A 15,589-nucleotide genomic window follows, 5' to 3' on the forward strand; every position below is an offset into this window, starting at 1 on the left:
TTTTTGAACAGGCAGAGGAGATGGCAGCAGAAAATAATAATAATGTAAGGAAGATGCTTGGTGACTTTACTGCACCTAATTCCAATTTACATGGAAGAAGCATCTCCATTCCTGCCATTGGAGCAAACAACTTTGAGCTGAAACCTCAATTAGTTTCTCTGATGCAGCAGAACTGCAAGTTTCATGGACTTCCATCTGAAGATCCTTTTCAGTTCTTGACTAAATTCTTGCAGATATGTGATACTGTTAAGACTAATGGAATAGATCCTGAAGTCTACAGGCTCATGCTTTTCCCTTTTGCTGTAAGAGACAGAGCTAGATTATGGTTGGATTCTCAACCTAAAGACAGCCTGAACTCTTGGGATAAGCTGGTCACGGCTTTCTTAGCCAAGTACTTTCCTCCTCAAAAGCTGAGCAAGCTTAGAGCTGATGTTCAAACCTTCAGACAGAAAGAAGGTGAATCTCTCTATGAAGCTTGGGAAAGATACAAACAGTTGACCAAAAAGTGTCCTTCTGACATGCTTTCAGAATGGACCATCCTGGATATATTCTATGATGGTTTATCTGAGCTATCAAAGATGTCACTGGACACCTCTGCAGGTGGATCCATTCACCTAAAGAAAACGCCTGCAGAAGCTCAAGAACTCATTGACATGGTTGCTAATAACCAGTTCATGTACACTTCTGAAAGGAATCCTGTGAATAATGGGACGCCTATGAAGAAGGGAGTTCTTGAAGTTGATACTCTGAATGCCATTTTGGCTCAGAACAAAATATTGACTCAGCAAGTCAATATGATTTCTCAGAGTCTGCATGAAATGCAAGCTGCATCCAACAGTACTCAAGAGGCATCTTCTGAAGAAGAAGCCTATGATCCTGAGAACCCTGCAATAGCAGAGGTAAATTACTTAGGTGAACCTTATGGAAACACCTATAACTCAACATGGAGAAATCATCCAAATTTCTCATGGAAGGATCAAAAGCCCCAACAAGGCTTTAATAATGGTGGAAGAAACAGGTTTAGCAATAGCAAACCTTTTCCATCATCAACTCAGCAACAGACAGAGAACTCTGAACAAAATGCTTCTAATTTAGCAAATCTAGTCTCTGATCTATCTAAGGCCACTGTAAGTTTCATGAATGAAACAAGATCTTCCATTAGAAATTTGGAAGCACAAGTGGGCCAGCTGAGTAAAAGGATCACTGAAATCCCTCCTAGTACTCTCCCAAGCAATACAGAAGAGAACCCAAAAGGGGAGTGCAAGGCCATTGACATAAGCGCCATGGCCGAACCTGTAAGGAGAGGAGAGGACGTGAATCCCAAGGAGGAAGACCTCCTGGGACGTCCAGTGATCAATAAGGAGCTTCCCTCTGGGGAATCAAAGGACTCTGAGGCCCATCTAGAGACCATAGAGATCCCATTGAACCTCCTTATGCCCTTCATGAGCTCTGATAAGTATTCCTCTTCTGAAGAGAATGAGGATGTTACTGAAGAGCAAACTGCCAAGTTTCTTGGTGCAATCATGAAGCTGAATGCCAAATTGTTTGGCATTGATGCTTGGGAAGTTGAACCTCCCTTGTTCATCAATGAACTGAGTGATCTGGATCAACTGACATTGCCTCAGAAGAGACAGGATCCTGGAAAGTTCATAATACCCTGTACCATAGGCACCATGATCTTTAAGGCTCTGTGTGACCTTGGTTCAGGAATAAACCTCATGCCCCTCTCTGTAATAGAGAAACTGGGAATCTATGGGGTGCAAGCTGCTAAAATCTCCCTAGAGATGGCAGACAGCTCAAGAAGACAGGCTTATGGACAAGTAGAAAATGTATTAGTAAAGGTTGAGGGCCTTTACATACCTACTGATTTCATAGTCCTGGATACTGGAAAGGAAGAGGATGAATCCATCATCCTAGGAAGACCTTTCCTGGCCACAGCAAGAGTTGTGATTGATGTTGACAGAGGTGAAATAGTCCTTCAATGGAATGAGAACTCCCTTGTATTCAAAACTCAAGGATCTCCCTCTGCAACCATGGAGAGGAAGCAGGAAAAGCTTCTCTCCAAGCAGAGTCAACCAGAGCCCCCACAGTCAAACTCTAAGTTTGGTGTTGGGAGGCCACAACCAAACTCTAAGTTTGGTGTTGAACTCCCATATCCAAACTCTAAGTTTGGTGTTGGAGAGTTTCAACAAAACTCTGCACATCTGTGAGGCTCCATGAGAGCCCACTGTCAAGCTATTGACATTAAAGAAGTGCTTGTTGGGAGGCAACCCAATGTTTATCTAACTCTTATTTTTATTATTTTTCATGTTTTCTTAGGTTCATGATCATGTGGAGTCACAAAATAAATATAAAAATTGAAAACAGAATCAAAAACAGCAGAAGAAAAATCACACCCTGGAGGAGCATCTGTCTGGCGTTCAAACGCTAGAACAGAGCATAGTTCTGGCGCTGAACGCCCAGAATGGGAGCATCCTGGCGCTGAACGCCCAGAACAGGCATGGTTCTGGCGTTCAACGCCAGAAATGGCACACAAATGGGCGTTGAACGCCCAAAATGGCCACCAACCTGGCGCTGAACGCCCAGAGTTGGGTACAAAGGCATTTTTACATGCCTAATGGGTGCAGGGATGTAATTCCTTGAACACCTCAGGATCTGTGGACCCCACAGGATCCACTCAGGATCTGTGGACCCCACAGGATCCCCACCTACCTCCACTCACTTCTTCTCACCACTCTCTTTCACACAACCCCATAAACACTCTTCCCCAAAAACCCTTCACCAATCACCTCAATCTCTCTTCCCCATCACCTCTTCACCACTCACATCTATCCACTCTTTCCCATTAACCTACCTCATAAACTCCACCTACCTTCAAAATTCAAAACCAATTTCCCACCCAAACCCACCCATATGGCCGAACCTTAACCCCCCTCCCCTCCCTATATAAAGCCCTCCATTCTTCATCAAATTCACACAACACAACCCCTCTATACCCTTCTTAGCTGAACCACATCACCCTCTCCCTCTCCTCTATTTCTTCTTCTTCTACTTCTATTCTTTTGTTTATTGCTCGAGGGCGAGCAATATTCTAAGTTTGGTGTGGTAAAAGCATAAGCTTTTTGTTTTTCCATTACCATTGATGGCATCTAAGACCGGAGAATCCTCTAGAAGAGGGAAAGGGAAGACAAAAGCTTCCACATCCGAGTCATGGGAGATGGAAAGATTCATCTCCAAAGCCCATCAAGGCCACTTCTATGATGTTGTGGCCAAGAAGAAGGTGATCCCTGAGGTCCCTTTTAAACTCAAAAGAAATGAGTATCCGGAGATCCGACATGAAATTCAAAGAAGAGGTTGGGAAGTTCTAACAAATCCCATCCAACAAGTCGGCATCTTAATGGTTCAAGAGTTCTATGCCAATGCATGGATCACCAAGAACCATGATCAAAGTAAGAACCCGGATCCAAAGAACTATGTTACAATGGTTCGGGGGAAATACTTAGATTTTAGTCCGGAGAATGTGAGGTTGGCGTTCAACTTGCCATACATGTCAGAGAATGCACGCCCCTACACAAGGAGAGTCAACTTTGATCAAAGGTTGGACCAAGTCCTTATGGACATATGTGTAGAAGGAGCTCAATGGAAGATTGACTCCAAAGGCAAGCCGGTTCAACTAAGAAGATTGGACCTCAAGCCTATAGCTAGAGGATGGTTGGAGTTTATTCAATGCTCAATCATTCCCACTAGCAACTGGTCTGAAGTTACTATAGACCGGGCCATCATGATCCATAGCATCATGATTGGAGAAGAGGTGGAAGTTCATGAGATTATACCTCAAGAACTTTACAAGGTGGCTGATAAGTCCTCCACCATGGCAAGGTTAGCCTTTCCTCACCTCATTTGCCACCTATGCAATTCAGCTGGGATTGACATAGAGGGAGATATCCTCATCAAAGAGGACAAGCCCATCACTAAGAAAAAGATGGAGCAAGCAAGAGAGCCCAGTCACGGAGCTCGAGAGGCGCAAGAAGCTCATCACCATGAGATTCCGGAAATGCCTCAAATCCACTTTCCTCCACAAAACTATTGGGAGCACATCAACACCTCCCTAGAAGAATTGAGTTCCAATATGGGACAACTAAGGGTGGAACATCAAGAGCACTCCATCATGCTGCATGAAATAAGAGAAGATCAAAAAGCAATGAGGGAGGAGCAACAAAGACAAGGAAGAGACATAGAAGAGCTCAAGGACATCATTGGTTCCTCAAGAAGGAAACGCCACCATCACTAAGGTGGATTCATTCCTTGTTCTTCTTACTTCTGTTTTTTTGTTTTCTATGTTTGTGTCCCCATTACATGATCATTAGTAGTTAGTAACTTTGTCCTAAAGTTATGAATGTCCCATGAATCCATCACCTCTCTTAAATAAAAACTGTTTTAATTTAAAAGAACAAGAAGTACATGAGTTTCGAATTTATCCTTGAACTTAACTTAATTATATTGATGTGGTGACAATGCTTCCTGTTTTCTGAATGTATGCTTGAACAGTGCATATGTCTTTTGAAGTTGTTGTTTAGGAATGTTAAATATGTTGGCTCTTGAAAGAATGATGACTAAGAGACATGTTATTTGATAATCTGAAAAATCATAAAAATGATTCTTGAAGCAAGAAAAAGCAGCAAAAAAAAAAACAAAGCTTGCAGAAAAAAAAAAAGAGAGAAAAAAAAATAGGCGAAGAAAAAAAAAATATAGAAAGAAAAAAGAAAAAGCAAGCAGAAAAAGCCAATAACCCTTAAAACCAAAAGGCAAGGGCAAATAAAAAGGATCCCAAGGCTTTGAGCATCAGTGGATAGGAGGGCCGAAAGGAATAAAATCCTGGTCTAAGCGGCTAAACCAAGCTGTCCCTAACCATGTGCTTGTGGCGTGTAGGTGTCAAGTGAAAACTTGAGACTGAGCGGTTAAAGTCAAGGTCCAAAGCAAAAACAAAGAGTGTGCTTAAGAACCCTGGACACCTCTAATTGGGGACTTTAGCAAAGCTGAGTCACAATCTGAAAATGTTCACCCAATTATGTGTCTGTGGCATTTATGTATCCGGTGGTAATACTGGAAAACAAAGTGCTTAGGGCCACGGCCAAGACTCATAAAGAAGCTGTGTTCAAGAATCATCATACTGAACTAGGAGAATCAATAACACTATCTGAACTCTGAGTTCCTATAGATGCCAATCATTCTGAACCTCAATGGATAAAGTGAGATGCCAAAACTATTCAAGAGGCAAAAAGCTATAAGTCCCGCTCATATGATTGAAGCTATGTTTCATTGATAGTTTGGAATTTATAGTATATTCTCTTCTTTTTATCCTATCTGATTTTCAGTTGCTTGGGGACAAGCAACAATTTAAGTTTGGTGTTGTGATGAGCGGATAATTTATACGCTTTTTGACATTGTTTTTAGTATGTTTTTAGTAGGATCTAGTTACTTTTAGGGATGTTTTCATTAGTTTTTATGTTAAATTCACATTTCTGGACTTTACTATGAGTTTGTGTGTTTTTCTGTGATTTCAGGTATTTTCTGGCTGAAATTAAGGGACTTGAACAGAAATCAGATTCAGAGGTTGAAAAAGGACTGCTGATGCTGTTGGATTCTGACCTCCCTGCACTTAAAGTAGATTTTCTGGAGCTACAAAACTCGAAATGGCGCGCTTCCAATTGCGTTGGAAAGTAGACATCCAGGGCTTTCCAGCAATATATAATAGTCCATACTTTGGCCAAGAATAGACGACGTAAACTGGCGTTCAACGCCAGCCTTCTGCCCAAATCTGGCGTCCAGCGCCAGAAAAGGATCCAAAACCAGAGTTGAACGCCCAAACTGGCACAGAAACTGGCGTTCAACTCCACAAATGGCCTCTGCACGTGCTACACTTAAGCTCAGCCCAAACACACACCAAGTGGGCCCCGGAAGTGGATTTATGCATCAATTACTTACTCATGTAAACCCTAGTGACTAGTTTATTATAAATAGGACCTCTTACTAGTCTTTTTGACCATCTTTGGACGTCTGGTTCTTAGATCAGAGGGGCTGGCCATCTCGGCCATGCCTGGACTCTCACTTATGTATTTTCAACGGTAGAGTTTCTACACTCCATAGATTAAGGTGTGGAGCTCTGCTGTTCCTCAAAGATTAATGCAAAGTACTACTGTTTTCTATTCAATTCTTCTTATTTCGCTTCTAAGATATCCATTCGCACCCAAGAACGTGATGAAGGTGATGATTATGTGTGACGCTCATCATCCTTCTCCCTTATGAACGCGTTCCTGACAAACACTTCTGTTCTACATGAATTAAGCTAGAATGAGTATCTCTTAGATCTCCTAACCAGAATCTTCGTGGCGTAAGCTAGAATGATGGCGGCATTCAAGAGAATCCGGAAAGTCTAAACCTTGTCTGTGGTATTCCGAGTAGGATTCAATGATTGAATGACTGTGACGAGCTCCTAACTCGCGATTGCAGGGCGTTAGTGACAGACGCAAAAGGATAGTAAATCCTATTCCAGCATGATCGAGAACCGACAGATGAATAGCCGTGCCGTGACAGGGTGCGTGAGCATATTATTCACTAAGAGGATAAGATGAAGCCATTGACAAGGGTGATGCCTCCAGACGATTAGCCGTGCCGTGACAGGGCATTGGATCATTTTCCCGAGAGATGACCGAAAGTAGCCATTGACAGTGGTGATGTATCACATAAAGCCAGCCATGGAAAGGAGTAAGACTGACTGGATGAAGATAGCAGGAAAGCAGAGGTTCAGAGGAACGAAAAGCATCTCCATTCGCTTATCTGAAATTCTCACCAATGAATTACATAAGTATCTCTATCCCTATTCTATTATTTATTATTCGAAAACTCCATGATTATTTTATATCCGCCTGACTGAGATTTACAAGGTGACCATAGCTTGCTTCATACCAACAATCTCCGTGGGATTCGACCCTTACTCACGTAAGGTATTACTTGGACGACCCAGTGCACTTGCTGGTTAGTTGTATCGAAGTTGTGACAATTATAAATTAAGATCAGAGCACCAAGCTCTGGAGCCATTACCAGGATTTGTTCGAGCCTGGACATCACAATTTCGTGCACCAAGTTTTTGGCGCCGTTGCTGGGGATTGTTTGTGTATGGACAACTGACGGCTCATCTTGTTGCTCAGATTAGGTAATTTTCTTTTCGTTTTGTTTTCAAAAAAATCTTTCAAAAATATTTTCAAAAATCTCTCATATGTTTTCGAAAAAAAAAAATGTTTTCAAAAATATATTTTTCTTCAGAATTTTTAAGAATGAATTCTAGTGTTTCATGATGATTTGTTGAATCCTGGCTGGCTGTAAGCCATGTCTAATTTTTGGACTGGGGATTCAACTTACCATCACAAATGAAGAGATTCTCACACGCTTAGTTGTTCTATACATGAAAAGTATCCATATCTGCTGAAGCTTGGCTGGCCATTGGCCATGTCTAGTGTTTTGGACTGGAGCTTTCATTGAAAGCTTGGCTGGCTAGTGAGCCATGTCTAATTCCTGGACTGAAGCTTTAGACTAACATGGCAAGATTCCTGGAATTCATATTAAAAATTTTGGAATCCTTATTTTTTCTTTTTCATATAATTTTCGAAAAAAATCCAAAAAAAATTAGAAAATCATAAAAATAAAAAATATTTTGTTTTTCTTGTTTGAGTCTTGAGTCATATCATAAGTTTGGTGTCACTTGCATATGCATCTTGCATTTTTTCGAAAATATCATGCATTCATAGTGTTCTTCATGATCTTCAAGTTGTTCTTGGTAAGTCTTCTTGTTTGATCTTGATGATTTTTTTGTTTTGTGTCTTTTCATGTTTATCATATGCATTCTTGAATTCTTAGTGCGTAAGCATTAAAGAATTCTAAGTTTGGTGTCTTGCATGTTTTCTTTGCATTAAAAATTTTTCAAAAATATGTTCTTGATGTTCATCATGACATTCAAAGTGTTCTTGGTGTTCATCTTGACATTCATAGCATTCTTGCATGCATCACATGTTTTGATCTAAAAATTTCATGCATTGCATTTTTTTTTGTGTTTGTCTCTCTCATCATAAAAATTCAAAAATCAAAAAAATATCTTTCCCTTTTTCTCTCATCAAATTCGAAAATTTGGATTGACTTTTTCAAAAATTTTTAAAATCAAATTGTTTCTCATGAGTCAAATCAAATTTTCAATTTGAAAATCTTATCTTTTTCAAAATCTTTTTCAAAAATCAAATCTTTTTCAAAATTCTTAGTTATTTTCGAAAATTCCAAAAAATATTTTTCAAAAATCTTTTTCTTATTTTTATATCAAATTTTCGAAAATAACATAATCAATTAATGTTTTGATTCAAAAATTTGAAGTTTGTTACTTGCTTTTTAAGAAAGATGCAAACTTTAAGTTCTAGAATCATATCTTGTGATTTCTTATGAAACAAGTCATTAATTGAAATTTTAAAAATCAAATCTTTTTCAAAAACTAATTTCTATCATATCTTTTCAAAAATATCTTCTCATCTTATCTTTTTCAAAAATATCTTTTCAAAATATCTTTTCTAACTTCCTAACTTCCTATCTTTTCAAAATTTGTTTCAACTAACTAACTAACTTTTTGTTTGTTTCTTAACTTTTTCAAAACCACCTAACTAACTCTCTCTCTCTCACTTTCGAAAATATCTCCCCCTTTTTCAAAAATTTCTTTTTAATTAACTAATTTTTTTTATTTTTATTTTTATTTCAAAAAAATTTTCGAAAAATACTAACAAATTTTCAAAAACCAATTTTCAAAAATCACTAACTCCTTTTCAAAATAATTTTCGAAAATTATTCCCCCCATCTCATTCTATTTATTCATTCATATCCTAACATCTCATCTCACATCTCTTCCATTCTCACAGTTGTGTTTCTTCCTTTATATTACATTCTTTGTCTCCCCCTTTTCTTCCACTCACAAAGGGATCCCTATACTGTGGTATAAAGGATCTCTATTATTATTATTATTTTTCTGTCCATTCTTCCTTGTCATATGAGCAGGAGCAAGGATAAGAACATTCTTGTGGAAGCAGATCCAGAACCTGAAAGGACTCTGAAGAGAAAATTAAGAGAAGCTAAAATACAACAATCCAGAGATAACCTTTCAGAAATTTTTGAACAGGCAGAGGAGATGGCAGCAGAAAATAATAATAATGTAAGGAAGATGCTTGGTGACTTTACTGCACCTAATTCCAATTTACATGGAAGAAGCATCTCCATTCCTGCCATTGGAGCAAACAACTTTGAGCTGAAACCTCAATTAGTTTCTCTGATGCAGCAGAACTGCAAGTTTCATGGACTTCCATCTGAAGATCCTTTTCAGTTCTTGACTGAATTCTTGCAGATATGTGATACTGTTAAGACTAATGGAATAGATCCTGAAGTCTACAGGCTCATGCTTTTCCCTTTTGCTGTAAGAGACAGAGCTAGATTATGGTTGGATTCTCAACCTAAAGACAGCCTGAACTTTTGGGATAAGCTGGTCACGGCTTTCTTAGCCAAGTACTTTCCTCCTCAAAAGCTGAGCAAGCTTAGAGCTGATGTTCAAACCTTCAGACAGAAAGAAGGTGAATCTCTCTATGAAGCTTGGGAAAGATACAAACAGTTGACCAAAAAGTGTCCTTCTGACATGCTTTCAGAATGGACCATCCTGGATATATTCTATGATGGTTTATCTGAGCTATCAAAGATGTCACTGGACACCTCATCATTAATTCGCCTCTCTCAGCATCAGAGAGGTTTCTTTCAGGAGATAGAGACCATTGCTCCAAAGCCTCAGCAAAAAGAATATTGGTTCACTCGAAAACTATCTCTCAACAATTTCCTACCGGCAAGTCCACCAGATTGTCGTCAAGTAAAAACTCACTGTAGAGTGAGGTCAAATCTCACAGGGATTGGTTAGTTGATCAATGTTAATTGGAGAATTGTGCTAGTTGAGCGAAATCAGATTTGGTTGGGAATTGCAGAATGTAAATTTGGCAGGAAACTTAAATTGCAAGGAATTAACTAACAGAAATTAAATTGCGAGAAATTAAATGACAGAATCTTAAATTGTAAGAAATTAAATGGGAATGGGGGTTTAGCATGAAATTAAAGAAGCATAATATAAAAGAATGGGTAGATCAGAGATGGGAATTCATTGGGTTCAGGAGATGCATAATTCTCCGGATCAAATTCATTTTCATCTCTCCCGCAATCAATGCATTCATTGATCTCCTTGGCAATCTTAAGTGATTGGATCCTAATTTCTTGGCTCACCAATCTCTCTAAGCATGAACAATTGCCCAATTCCTTGATTTAAGTGCTCATGGGAAGAGATGAGGTATGGTCACTGATTATACCACACATATTCATAGATCAAAGTGTGGTAGGATTACATGTAACGATATCCATCCAAACCCCAATCTAATCCAATGTGAGAAATCAATTCTAGCATGATCTCCTCATTCCTCTTGCAAGGTTCAAAGGAGATCCAATTATGAATAGCTTCTTTCCCAAGACAACTATCCAATAGGATGAAGAACGAAAGCTTTCTAGCAAAATTAAGAGAAAAAAAGAAGAAGAAGAATGAAAACTAATATTGATCCATTGAATTACCCAGAGCTCCCTAACCCAATGAAAAGGGATTTTTTACATCATAGCTCAATTCAAATTACAGAGAAAGAAGAGTGCAGAAAACATTAAAAAAATGCAGAAAAATAAAATCAGGGAATTGAACTCCCCGAGCCCCCCTCAGGGCCTCCCGAGCTCCCTCAATCTTCAACAATTCTTCTATTTATAAACATCTTTTCATCTTCAATTGGATCAAGTATTTTGATGTGGGCCTTGGATGAAGTAGTTAGGAGTGATTCTTAGTGATGCAGAGAAGAGAGATTGCAAAATTGCAGAGTTCTGGTATCCACGTTGGAGTCAACGTTTTTGGATAAACGTTGAGCCAAACGTTCCTTTGAAAAATGGGTTCTGGTTGCTGTCATCGATGTTTGACTCAACGTTGGAGTGCCAACATTCTCGCAGTCACGCGTACGCGTGGCCCATGCGTACGCATGCCGTACGCGTGCGCGTGGTTGGGCTGAAAAAGTATGTCCACGCGTACGCATCATTGACAAGTACGCGTCGATGCAAAGTTCCCAACTCTAATTTTTGAAAGCTTATCGCAGACGTTGGCCTTAGCGTTGGAGTACAAACGCTCCCTCCAACGTTGGCACATCCACGTGTGCGCGTCACCTACGCGTGCGCATGGATGCTAAATTCTCAAATTCCAAAACTGAATGTTGCACATCAAGCCTTGGGACGTCACTTTGTCCTCTTGTCAATGTTGCCAATTTAATGCCCACTATAAACTATTATATATGGTTGGAAAGCTCTGAATATCAGCTTTCTAACTCAACTGGAATCACCTCAATTGGACATCTGCAACTCATGTTATGCTCCTTTGAAGAGGACAGGGTCGCTGGTGTTGGTGTGCAACATTTGAGGTAACGTTGGCACACCAACGTTGACACCAACGTTGGTAAGAATGCCAGATTCTGAAGCTCAAACTTATTGTCTACCCCATACTATTATATATTGTTGGAAAGCCCTGAATTTCTACTTTTCAATGCCGTTGGAAGCGCATCATTTGGAGCTCCACAGCTCGAGTTATACGCCATCGAAGGTGCAGAGGTCAGCTGGCCTTACTAGGGGTGTTCAAAACCGATCCGGACCGAACTAAACCGACGAACCGAACCGAAAAAACCAAAAACCGAATTAACCGATAACCAAAAAAACCGAAAAAAACTGATTTTGCTGTTTTTTGTCCGGTTCGGTTCGGTTTTCGGTTTTGAATTTGAAAACCCTAACCGAACCGAACCGAACCGGTTAGTAAAAAAACCCTAAACGTAAACGTTACTAACCCACCCCCACACGCGTGACACGCCCACACCCCCCCTTCAAACGAAACTGCGCGACACCCCCACCCCACCCCCCAAACGAAACTGCGTCTACCCTAACCCCCAAATCCACAATCCATACCCTAACCTTCAGGCTTCAATACTCATCGCTCCCTCTTCTCCAAATCTCCACACCTGCTGGCTGCCGACCTGCGCCCAGCCAGCCAGCCACCGCTCCCTCTTCAGTACTCATCGCACCCAGCCACCCACCACCGCGAAGCCTTTGGCCCGTCGCACATACACCCAAACGAAGCCACGCCGTCGCACATCAGGTCAAGACGAAGCCACCACCGACCGACTCGACACGGCAGCACAGCACCACGCCGCCACCGTTGAGACGCCACCACCCTAACCCATCAGTTCAACCCAGCACGGCAGCACCTCCCAGTCTTCCACTCAGCCTTCCTCCCAAGTCAATATGGAGCCAGAGCCACTGATTCAGGTAATGTTTACCATTTGCATTCTGTTTATTAGTGTTGATTTGTTGCTACTGTTGATTTGTTGCTAAGTTTTGTTGCTGGCTCAGTGTTGAACTTCTTACACTATGTGAAAAATAACAAAATAGTTGAGGAGAAAAAGATGAACTATGTGCAATTGGCCGAGTAGACAGTAGACTGATTCAAGTCAGATATGGAGCTGGAGCTACCAAGTCAGGTATGTAATTTGAGTAATTTCTGTTTTGAATTACTGAAAGTGCTTCTGTTTGTATTGTTGGTAGCTTGGTATTGTTGGAAAAATAATATAAACTGCTTTTGGTTATTATTAGTTTTTTTGGAAGAATAATATAAAATAAAAAGAAACTTTTGAAGTGATTTAGTATGAAATCAGATTTGAAATCAGATAAACTGGTTTTGAATCTTGATAGGAAGATATTGAAATTAGATTTGAAGCAGATTTGAAGAATTAAATTTGGAGCAGATTTGAAATCAGTGTATTGTTGCTGATTGTTGGTTGAATTAATTTTGATAAATTACTTTATTGTTGGTATTATTGCTGGTTGCTGGTTTTGTTGCTGGTTTTGTTGCTTATTGTTGCTGCCTTGCTGGTTTTTAATTTATTTGTTGTTGTGTTTTTGCTGGTTTTTAATTTATTTGTTGTTGTTGACAAGTATGGAGCTTTCAGGATCTTTATCTCCTTTTGTTACCAATATGACATCTCTGACTAATATGTAAGTGCTTAACTCTAAATCTCAGTTCATTGACTCTGATATTTACAAGTTCTAATTGGAAAACCATTGTTTTTTTGTAGCCGGCTTGGGAATAACAGTTTGTCCGGGCACATTCCTGACCTAGGTTCACTAACACTATTAGAAATATTGTAAGTAACTCATTTTGTATGCAATTCCATGATCTAAATGTTTGAAATCAAAGAACTTTGATGTATTCATGCCATGAAGCTCACTATTTGGATATTATTATTGTATATAAAGGCACTTGGAAGACAATCAATTCGACGGAGAGATTCCTTCATCCCTAGGGAACATAAGCACTTTGCATAAAGTGTAAACTCTGTCCTCTCTATACAAGAGAATTAAACTGGTTTTTTGTGCTGTTTCTTGAATCCTGAGTAGATATTTAAGTCAGCCCTGTACAACTACATTGTTTACATGAGTGTGGCCCAAAAATAGTACAATTTATTTGAATTCCTTTTGTCGATAAATTTAATTGGATCAAGACTTTGTTACCTAATGTGTATTTGTGTTTGTCGATTTCAATTTTATGACTTTGTGACATAGCTTGGCAATATTTTTTTTGAATTGATTGAAAAACCGAACAAATCGAACCAAACCAAACCGATTTTAATTGGTTTGGTTTGGTTCGGATGGTCTTGAGAAAAAAACCGAACCAAACCGAATTGCAGTTTAATTAAACGATTGGATCGGATGGCTTTTCTCTTAAAAACCGAACCAAACCGCACCGCGAACACCCCTAGGCCTTACTACAGGTTGGTACCATGTTCGTCTATGCACATTTTGGGGCAGTTTTATTCCTCAATTTTAGTGTCCACCATGTAGTGCCATATATGCTTGGAAAGCTCTGGATTCCTACTTTCCAATGCCTTTGAAATCACCTCATTTGGAGCTTTGTTGCTCAAGTTATTCTTGTTTGAAGTAGACCCCTTCAGGCTGTGAGGAGCAACGTTTCCAGCAACGTTGGAGCTCCAACTTTAGCTCCAACGTTGCTTCCCTTTGTTTCCTTTCATGGCCTTCTTGTTGCTTCTTTGCCTTCCCTTTTCTTAGCTTCCTTTCCACCTATCATCAACCAAACATTTGCATCAAAGTTTGCTATAATTCACAAGATTTTGCATCATTCATAATAAACAATAAATCTAGCATAAATCTCATGAAAATGCACAAAATTAACAGTGTTTGATTGAATCAAGAAAAGCATGAATTTCTCATCCAAATACTTACTTATTGCCTAAGAAATGCATGAAATACTCTAAAACAAACTAAAAATGGTTTGTGAAACTAGCCAAGATGCCCTGACATCACAACACCAAACTTAAATCTTGCTTGTTCTCAAGCAAGTGATAGAACATGAAAATAAGAGATACAAGTCCTTATTCAGAGAATTCAAATCCTTGGTTCATGGAGTTTCATACATGGCAATTTAGGTTCATGTTTTTGCTGGTTTCTAAGCTCTCATATACTCTTGAATTCTCACTCTATTGCCTTCAATGAGATTCTTATTCTTGATTCTTAACTTCTCTGTTTTTGTTTTCTTTCCTTCTTTAGAGCTTATTCCCTTCGGTAGCTAAGTGTTATATAATGAGACAACTTTTTAGGATAGGCTTTCAGCCAGCACTCCCAAAACTAGTTAGTTCAAGGTGCTAGGTGTTGAAACACCCCTAAGGACTTAATTACCCAAGTCTCTCCTCAGCACATACACACCATAGGCACATGGTTTGTTATTCATTCCTTAGACCTTGGTGTCCAGCACCTCTTTGGGTTGCTAAATGTTTTGTGACAAGGTTGCTCTTAATGGTGGACTTTTAGTTGACAATCCCGGGTTAGTTAACCCAAGTTGTCAAGTGATAAAGCACTCCTAAGAACTTACTCATCCAAGCAGATCCTTGCACAGAAACACCACAGACACATGCCTTAAGGTTCAAACTATTGGTGCCTAGCTTTATTTGCTCTTTTCTTTCTTTTTTATTCTCTTTTTCTCTTTTTAGGATCTTATTAATTCATTTAAGTCTCATAGAAAGCAATTTAAGCTCATAATTCAAGAGATATCTTAGCCTTGTACCTTATTGATGAACCAACTTAGCTAACAAATACCACCACAACACTAGGACTTTATTCTGCACATTGGATTTCACTCTTGTCTTTCAGTAAATTCTCATAATTTCTTTTATTGAGCTCAAGGACATAGCATACAATTCAAGCAGGTTGAAAATGAAGCAGGCACTTAGACTAGCAGCCCAAAATGGCAGTAAAGAAAGACACTCAAAATGTAAATGTTCATGTAAACAGGGCACAATCATACTTCCAATTAAAGCACTACAAACCAAAAACAGTTAAGTAACAATACAACCTCTTAGTGTCTTCTTGTTTCTTCCTTGTCATCACC

At 39.3% G+C, this 15,589-nt stretch overlaps 1 long non-coding RNA gene and 2 other non-coding genes across 3 annotated transcripts; 1 reads left to right on the forward strand and 2 right to left on the reverse strand.

Annotated features, from left to right (window-relative positions):
- Positions 1 to 416: 416 nt before the first annotated feature.
- LOC112761891 (small nucleolar RNA R71) lies at positions 417 to 524 on the reverse strand. The gene has a single exon (XR_003182262.1). It is a non-coding gene; the product is annotated as a small nucleolar RNA R71 (small nucleolar RNA).
- A 9,089-nt stretch (positions 525 to 9,613) lies between these two features.
- Positions 9,614 to 9,721, reverse strand: LOC112761892 (small nucleolar RNA R71). Its single transcript, XR_003182263.1, has one exon. It is a non-coding gene; the product is annotated as a small nucleolar RNA R71 (small nucleolar RNA).
- Positions 9,722 to 12,051: 2,330 nt separating this feature from the next.
- Positions 12,052 to 13,700, forward strand: LOC112758147 (uncharacterized). Its single transcript, XR_003179512.2, has 5 exons — positions 12,052 to 12,456; positions 12,541 to 12,668; positions 13,123 to 13,182; positions 13,263 to 13,331; positions 13,444 to 13,700. It is a non-coding gene; the product is annotated as an uncharacterized lncRNA (long non-coding RNA).
- Positions 13,701 to 15,589: the final 1,889 nt, after the last annotated feature.

The sequence above is a fragment of the Arachis hypogaea genome, chromosome 16 (assembly GCF_003086295.3).
Source record: "Arachis hypogaea cultivar Tifrunner chromosome 16, arahy.Tifrunner.gnm2.J5K5, whole genome shotgun sequence".
NCBI lineage: Eukaryota > Viridiplantae > Streptophyta > Magnoliopsida > Fabales > Fabaceae > Arachis > Arachis hypogaea.